This window comes from Parus major, chromosome 11 (genome assembly GCF_001522545.3).
Source record: "Parus major isolate Abel chromosome 11, Parus_major1.1, whole genome shotgun sequence".
Taxonomy (NCBI): domain Eukaryota; kingdom Metazoa; phylum Chordata; class Aves; order Passeriformes; family Paridae; genus Parus; species Parus major.
Genome location: NC_031780.1, coordinates 3,625,479 through 3,632,591, shown reverse-complemented (window position 1 = coordinate 3,632,591; position 7,113 = coordinate 3,625,479). Strand labels below are relative to the sequence as shown.

The following is a 7,113-nucleotide window of genomic DNA, read 5'->3' as shown; positions in this document are numbered from 1 at the left end:
GATGCTTTATCAGGCTTTGAATCTAAAGGGGTTTTTTCATGTGGTCCATAATAAGTAGAGGATGAAAGGCCTACATGAAGCTTGTGGTGTAATTGAGCAAAAGGTCATTCATTACCTGAAAGCCACAGCAAACACGTGTCACCTCCTTTGGTCTCAGCTGAGATCGCTGTCCTAAGCTAATGCTGTGCCTTGTACCTTGAGAGAAGGTTTGAAAGAGCACAAAGTTAAATCATAAGCAATGAGGCATTAACAGAGACAGAATGCTGAATGGTTTTTAGCTGGGGGAAGTTTTGTGTTGCCCTTTCAACCTTCCCGTGTCTCATCTCACACCTCCCTGTCTGGACTGCAGACTGCTGTTAGTTGGTAACTTTACACAGTTCAGCACAGTTATGGTTTTTCTCCAGCAGCAGTAAATCAGAACAATCCCTCTGCCTTCAGCACAAGCTTCTTACCTGCAGAAACAAAGCAAGGGTCACTGCTCCTGCTGCGACGCTTTTGGGAGGCTGAACCTCCTCGCCTTTAGCCGGACTCTGCTCATCCTCCTGCCAGTGCCTGCTGACCTTTTGCTGCTCCCGTGGCTGCTGCAGGGAGTGATCCAGCCCAGCCCGGTGTCTGTGGCAGCACAGCTCACTCCTCTCATTCCCAGCTTACTGCTCCGTGTCCAGCTGTGGGATATCCCCACCTGCTCTGTGCCTGGATGCACTTCCCAAGACAGGCTGCCCAAAACAAGAAAAAGTCAAAAGACTCTTTGATTACTGCCAGGGATGCTGAAAACTCAGAAAGCAAAGCATAGCTGGACAGCTGTAATTAAGTGTGTCATATAATTGAAAGCAGCAATTATAACCTGCCATGGGGTTGCAGTGTGCAGTATTGGCTCGGCTGGCACCAAGGGAAATAGCCTTTGGTGGGATTTATGCACCTGGTTCCCACTGGAATCACTAAAACCCTAAAAGCCTAAGAGCTGAACGACTCCTCCCCCAGCTGATAGAATAATAATATAACTATAAAGCACTTCCTTTGGTTTTAAGTCATCATGAGCTAATACACGCACTAAATTTTTTTCCTGCATCTCCAAGGTAACTTAATTGGCATCATGCTTCATACTGAGCTAAACCAGCAAAACCTCCAGAGAACAGGGGCCCCAATTAACAGATTCCCAGCCTTTCATATCCTTGATTGCTGAAAAGAAAAAGAACAACATGAGGGATGTGTAATTCATGTGGAGATCACAGGGAATGTGACAGAGTCCGTAGATAAAGCACAGGAGAAACCATATATTGCAGTAATTAGAAAAAACGTTGTTACAAGAGTGTCTGAAGGAAAGATTTAAACTTTTTGTGCCATTAAACTCACATGTACAAGCTGTGACCATCGACTGCATCATGTTAGATCCACCCTGGTGCTGGAGAGCCCAGTCACAGTGCCTGGCAAGTTCTGCCACTGTGACAAATGCCAGAAACTGCGTTCATCCACGTGGAAACGGCTTGGCCTTGGATCCTGCATGGAGAAATCAAAGCAGAAATGGCTCTGGAGAGGAATCCTTTGTGCTGAGAAGCCCTCTGTACCCTCAGGCCTGCTCAAACCACACCAGGTGGAGATTTTGCAAGGGCAGAGGTGTGACAGCAAAGAGCCACAGTGCAGGAACACCTCATCCCAGAACTTGAGCAGAGAGCTGGAGCCCTCCCAGATTCCCAGCTTGTGCCAGTCAGCACTGGTACAGGGTGATTAGACACCCAGGAAATGGAACAACATTGCTTGTGGGAGGTTTTTACCCTTTGGCTGGAGTTTTCCCCCTCTGTCTCAGCTCTGGTTTCTGTGCACTGATGTCCTGCCATCGCTCCTGTCCTTGGCACCTTGAGGAAGAGCCACCAGGGCTCTCTCTTTCACCAGTTCTGCGATAAATCTACAGTGTCTGCCTTCCCTCACACCTGGGGAGCTCAGCCCTTCCTCACACTCCAAATTCCCTTTTTCTGCCACTGGGTTCTTCCCTCTTCTGGTTCTCCCAGTACCTGAAGCAAAAGTAAATGGGTGCTGTGGTCACATCTCTTCTGGCCTTCAGGGGATGCAATCCAAGCCTTGTTTTCCTCAGCTCCTCCTTCAATTTCAGGCAAAGTCCTCTTGCCACTGCAGCTCTTCTTCCTGTTTAAGCTAAATAAGTGAGGCATTGTGAGTGGTTAAGTGAAGGTATAGCTCATTTAAAACAGAGATAAATAATTAGGTGTACTAGATTCATTGTTCAAATCAAAGTAATAAAATAAATATACATAAAAATATAAGCTGTTAAGGTGATGAGCTTCATTATTACACACACACACTAAATAATAGGCTATTTTTAATTGCTTATTAAACAGTGAATGCTCATTAAAACCTCGATTCATTGGGAAAAAAAATAACATGCAATTAAATTATAGTACAGACTAATTAATATGGGAATTGAGGCAATTCTAATACCTTTAAAGAGGTGGACGTGGGAATAGTTGGCAGCATGGATTTGTACCAGTCATCTTGATTGGCCTGGCAGATGGATTTCCTTCTTCTTGAGGGCTTTGAGAAGGTTCTGTTTTTTGGTTTCAGTTTCAAAGGACATAGAGGGGAGTGAAATGGGAATTTTTTTTTCTGTGGGTTTTCACACAGTCGGGATAAAAGATAAAAGATGATAGATTAATCTACTTACCCCATAAAACACCTTTCCCTTTGTTTCTGCACAGACCCTCTCTTGGCACTCTGCATCATTCCTTTTAACAAATAACATTTGAAATTACCTCGATTTGACAACAGAACCCTCAGCCTGCTCAGCTCCTCAGCCATGGAGCATTTTTACCTTTAGGAGATCCCTGTAAGTTGGTTTTTCCCAAAGCCTGCTGTGCCATGAACCGTTGTTAAGAGGTGCCCAATTTCCTGTGAGCCAGAAGACATTCTCCAGGTATAAACCAGATCTTCAGGGGAAGGAATTTGCATTTCTCATAGCTGAAATGAAAGAAGAATGCTATCTTTCTAAGGAAAACACCACTGAAGGAGTCTGCTAGCATTTTTGTTTGTTTGTTTGCATTTTTAAGCCTTCAATCCAGTAGTTTTCCTGTTTAGAAGCAGGAGTCAAGACAGTGAAATTTGCCCCTCATTTCTGATAACATGGACATCTCACAGAGAGGTAAATAGCAGAGATTTACTAAGAACACTTGTTTACACCCAAACCCAGAATGGGTTTCAGGCTAAAAGCCAAACTAGAGTTTGGTGCTGGTGCTCCTGCTGGAAGTCTGAGCCTTGTTGTGCGGTTTGGTGGGAACCTCACAAAGCAGCCAGCTCTGATTTCTGCCCTGTGGAGGTCAGTCTTTCATTACATAACACAACTTTAATATTTGCTGCTCCCACCTGCACTAAAGATGTTCTCAGCACCTGAAGCTTGACTGGCTTTAGTTTTGGGAATCCTTTTGAGTCTCACTTTACACCTGAGCACATTTATACAGCTGGAGCATTTACACCAGAGCACAAGACAGTAAAACCAGCTCAGCTTTGATGCTGGAGCTCTTCCCCCAGTTTGCAGAGCTGTAAATCATTCTGCAGGATGGCACACTCTGCTCTGACGTGGGAGCACTGCGGTTTTTAGCTGTGGTGAGGAGCAAAACCCATTCACAGGCCCTCATTCAAGAGAAGTGTCGCTGGCCTAACGCAGTGCCTGCTTCCAGTCCCTCCCTTGCATTTCATTCTGTTATTTCTCTGTTAATAAATAAATAAAATACCCTTTGGTTTAGGGCTGGGAGAGATGAAAGGATTCTTTTTTTCAGTGTCAGCGCTGTGCAGCACTGATGGAGTCTGGCAGCAGCTGAATCCTGGCTCGGGCTCCTGCTCTGTTTTCCTTATTAACATTTTGCTTGGCTGTCCCTGCCAAAGTCCCCTGGACATCTCTGAACTCTGAGAATTGTTGCAAATACTGCAAGGTCCAAGTGTGAAATGAACTGCGTGGAGCCCCCTGGGAAGCTGTTAACAGTGAATTACCAATAACCTCGGGAACACAGCAAACAACAGGCACCTGTTCAATGGGAAACATGTTCTTAAATTGACACCCAATTATCGCCGCATATTTTAGCATAATTTTTACACCTTATCTAGGACCTACCATGAGCCTTGAAAGCCTGTTTATTAATTTAAAAGCAGTCCACGGAAACCAAGACAAAAAATGAGAGCATGAAGAACTGGAGTGCACAAATATCCCAGCATTTTAAGAGAATTCTAGAAAGACTTCTCTTATACGCTGCAATTCTGATTTAGTTGGATGTGAATGGAGATAACAATTTGTAGAAGCCAGGTGCTTAATCTTAATAATTACCTCCAAGGTACCATAAACATCAAAGACAGATTTCCTAAAAAAAATACAAAACAAAACCACAAAACAACAACAAAATAGGAACAAAAACTCCCAACCTCCCAAAAAACAAGAAATTAAGTTGAAAAAAGAAAATAGTAAATAGTGCTCCAGAAACATTCCTTGTAACCATGGAATACCTTAAATGTTTAAAAATTATAGTCTACATTTTTAGACTGGGAAGCTAAAATTTAATGTCTAAAATAATTTTAAAAGTATTACATGCTTTCAACCATTATCTGCATTATAAATAAATTTGTATTTTCAACAGCCTGCTATAAAAATAACAGACATCTTTATTCATCCAGTGGCCCAGGAATGAGTGCAGCCCTAAAAAACTGAAATAACCCAATCCTTAATCCTACATAAAATATAGGCTGGGAAGGGAGGTGATTTTAAACTCAGCTGACTTTTCCAGCCTTAATTTGTATTTTTTATAATTCCTGCAGCCTGATACAAACTGTCTCTGAATAATGGTTAATGATTAATGTCCTTTAACCATGGTCTTCTCCCTGAATATTGAACTCCTTGCTCAGGATGGGGTATTTGGATTTTATGCTAATGCCAGACAAATTTAACTTCCAGCTGAACCCAGAAGACCCCAGAGTGAATCTTTCTGGAAAAAACAGCTTTACTTAACCCTAAATCCTCTTCTTCACATCCTTCATGACTGGGACAAAGAATTATTCCAAGGAATGAGCATTCCTGAAGATGGGGAGAGGACAGAGAGAATTCTCTGTGGCTGAATGAGGAATATTGAACCTTTGACAGCTGAATTTTTGTCTCCTGGCATGTTACACAGGACAATCTGTGCCTGAAAACACCTTCCACTTGTGGGGACTGCAGAGCTGAGCACCCACACACGCTGGATAAATGAATATACTCCAAAAATGGCTGTTTCAAATGGAGCTGCTCAGAAACAGGCAGGAAAGCAGAGAGTGGAGCCAGGCAATTTGCCTCAAGCAGGCAGGTTAAACCACAAATATCTGTTATTCTTTATCATGTCCCAGAATATTATTGAAAATAACACCTGAGCTATTGCTCAGAATGTTTTCTCCTATTCCAGCAGGAAAACACACCTTTGTATTAACAATGTAAAGGATGCTGGAACTGCGTTGAATAAAATGTTTATACCATCACAGCTGGGAACAGGTTTTTGCAGGGAGCTGTTCTGGCTACCAAGCCAGATTTATTCCAGGTTATTGTGATACCCTGGAACAGTCCTGTGCTGCTGTGGCCTTGGCTGTGGCAGCTGCATGTCCAGAGACCCTGGAATGGTTTCAGGACACAGTTTTCACCCTGGAACAGCTGTAAGGGGCTGCGTTTTGGAGCAGAATTGCCCTGACAACACGTGGAAACCACAGGTTAAACATACATCTTGATATATTCATTCCATAAAGGAATTTTATTCTGATAGGCAGAGGAAAGATCTAGAAACATGAGCCAGGATACTGCACATTTTTCCTTATATCCTTCTTTTTAATTTTTATTCCTCTCCTTGGACTTCCCCTCTCCTCCTAAAAGTGATGCTCTGATAATCCTTTCCTGCTTTAGATCCATGTTTCCCCTCGACATCTGCAGTCAGGAAAGTCCCACTGACACCAACAACAGATTTTTAAGGGGAAAAATGTGTTCACTTAGCTGTTAATTACCATTAGCTGCCATTGTTTGCCATGTTAAATAACTTGTATTATCTTCCCTGCCTTGCTACACGCTTGTTCTCTTACCTCTATTACTCATCCTCTGTTAACTTCTCTCTCCACCTCATTTCTGGGTTATGTCTTTGATGGACCAAGTGATTATTTTTCAGCCAATGATCCAATTTACGCATTAAATAAAGTGTCCCCAAAATGACTCACGTTTCCCTTCATTTCAAATAGCTTAATCTGTCACTTCCAAATGGTGATTTCTAATGGAGCATCTCATTTTCTCCTTTTCTCTCCCTTCTTTGCAGCCACACCAGTTGCAGTCTAACAATGAAGGAGATGGATTGATTAAATGGATGAGTTCCGCATGAAACAGTTCCAACTGGAAAAACATTTAATGGTGGTTAAATATTATACACTTGTACACACTGCCTGAAAAATGAGCATGACTAACACAGCAGTCAGAGCCCTTTGAAAATGCCTTTCTGGGCAGAATTGGGCACGTTTACTGACATAAATTTTGTCATGCCAGCTCTAATTAAGCCTGTCTAATTACTTCTCTTACAAGGGTTTCAGGTTGAGCATATAAATTCCTGAGGCCATTGTCTGCTGTAGGTGTATAAATGTCCTGCAGAATAGCGGGGAGGAGAGGTCTGGAGGGAAAGTTAACACTTTTCATTAGGCAAGATGACATAACTGGGGGAGCAGACAAGGGTTTGGACACACGGGATCTCTGCTAAATATCAGTGAGTAATGATTTCACCACGTGCCCAAAATAATCTCTTTTTGTTTTTTCTTTTCCTTAACTCTCTCAGCTGGTCAGATAAAATTAGTAATAAACTTTTCTGCCTCATATTTTTCTAAGTTTGAAACCACTGCTACATGTAAAACATATCCAGTGAGGAAAAGCAGCTTTTAGATGAGCAGACATCTCTTTGGTTGGGTCTGTCTGCAGCAAACCAGAAAGGAAATAAAGGAAATTAAACAGCTCCTACTCACACATTGTCCTGCCCTGGGAAATCTGAAACTCTTGTGTGCAGAATGGAACAGCTCCAGCAAGAAATGTCATCCCCAAAATGGGGAGGGAAGGGGAAAGGGGAAAGGGGA

General features: G+C 42.6%; 1 long non-coding RNA gene across 1 annotated transcript; it reads right to left on the bottom strand.

Annotated features, from left to right (window-relative positions):
* Positions 1 to 115: 115 nt before the first annotated feature.
* On the bottom strand, positions 116 to 2,616 carry LOC107209956. The gene is made up of 5 exons (XR_004499041.1): positions 2,452 to 2,616; positions 2,010 to 2,148; positions 1,354 to 1,497; positions 453 to 716; positions 116 to 195 (listed from the first exon to the last, which is right to left on the bottom strand). It is a non-coding gene; the product is annotated as an uncharacterized LOC107209956 (long non-coding RNA).
* Positions 2,617 to 7,113: the final 4,497 nt, after the last annotated feature.